The following is a 1,792-nucleotide window of genomic DNA, read 5'->3' as shown; positions in this document are numbered from 1 at the left end:
GGGCTGGGAAGTGATGGGCCAGCGGAAGGACAAGAAGATGGGAGGCTCTTTCTTGTCTGCCGAAGACGAGGCTGGCGTGGACTCTGGTCTAAAGAAGGAATTCCTGGCCTGCTGATGGACCCATAATTGGAACATGTGACATAATTATAGCAGGGTTTTTAGTGAATGTAGACAATGGTAGTTTTACGGGTTTTAGAATTTAGAGTTTTATTTAGTTTTAGTAGATTGACAACATTTTATTACATACATTTTAAGGGTATTGTTATTTGTGCTCCCTGGCCTAGTAATAAACTGTTTCTGACCAGACCTGCTTCCTCTCCGTGCCCTGGGTGTCTGACTCGCTTGCTCCCCCTATTTTAAAGAATCTTTCTTCTTAGCATGACATTCTGGCACGACTGCTTTTATGTCTGTTTGTTACAGGTACAATTGCTATAGTTGTCCCAAACCTTCTTAAGTACTACAACCCCCCCCCGTCTGCAGCGAGGGGGTTGTAAAAGTAGTGTTGGAACACACTGTGGTACCGCAACCTTGTGAGTATTATTTAAACTGTGCTGCAGAAAGTAGAGTGTTTTTAAAAATAACAAAAAAGAAATTAGCAATGGAAGAGAGGCATCAAAACTGATAAGAGTGTGCATCCTTCCACAGAGAAATTGAGAAGAAAGTCAGCGTGTCAGTGAGTCTCCTTCACTATTAAAAAGGCTCTGAGAAAATTCAGAAAACGCTAACTTGGAGGGCATCCTTCTTCTTAATGTTAACACTTTGAGATGTACTGTCACAGTAATGTGGTTTGTTTGATGATGGTGACACAGCAGTCTGTTTTCACAGTAAGTTACTTTATTTTAGTCTGCATGTTCTGCTTTTCGTGGTTGTTCTCGGAAACATTAAGACTGTGAAATGCAAGGCCTTCATTCAGTTTCTGTTCCTGTCACCTTGTTTTTCGTCTTGTTTTTGTGTCTCTTTGCATGTTGATCTCAAACAGATAAGAAACAAAATTAGAAATTAGCTTGAATTAGGACAGCAACGGATCATTGAGTAACAGGGGTGTGAATAAAAAGTATGACAACACTAAGCAAACTTGGGTTACAATGGCAGCAGTGAAGATGATGCTGTCATAGTTTAACATAGAGTCTGTCGACAGAAACACAGTGAAGATCAAAGAGGTGGAGCCGGGACTGGACTGGGTCAAAACATAGGTCCTGACATTTTAGGAACATATTATGTATATGTTTTATTGAGTTTGACAACTGATATTGAAATAGATTGTAATCAGGTCGGTAAAGCTGTTGTTCGATTAGTTACACTGCAGCATGTACTAATTAAAAAGCCAAACTTCAGCTATCAGCAGTGGTCAGATCTTAGAATTATACCTATATCATAACAAATGATCAGAGCAAATATTCATTATATCATTTCACGGGCAAAATTAAATTCCTTGCACGTAAATTCAACAATACAACTCAACAGCGGGCGCACAAATAAGCCATTGCACACACTAAAGTGTCTTCTTTGCAAGCGATGCTACAGTTTTACACCCCTGTGGGTAGCCCCACAGAGAGAAATACTGTTCACACTCATAAACTTATTGTTGACTTTTTGCAGGTGGAACCCAAAACAGTAATGCGATTCGTTCCTTTGATGGCCTTTTGATGGTGAAGGAAACTGTACTGACTGACACCTTTCTTTGAAATTTCTCTTTTTGTATAAATCTGAAATGTACATTATTATTTCGTTTTGTGTAACCTTGCCTTTTTTTAATCTGTGGCACTTCACCACTTAAGTTTGTATGATTTCA

The sequence above is a fragment of the Pundamilia nyererei genome, unplaced genomic scaffold (genome assembly GCF_000239375.1).
Source record: "Pundamilia nyererei isolate P.nyererei 1_Seehausen unplaced genomic scaffold, PunNye1.0 scaffold01271, whole genome shotgun sequence".
Taxonomy (NCBI): domain Eukaryota; kingdom Metazoa; phylum Chordata; class Actinopteri; order Cichliformes; family Cichlidae; genus Pundamilia; species Pundamilia nyererei.
The sequence above is the reverse complement of the archived record's forward strand: the minus strand, read 5'-3'. Positions refer to the sequence as shown.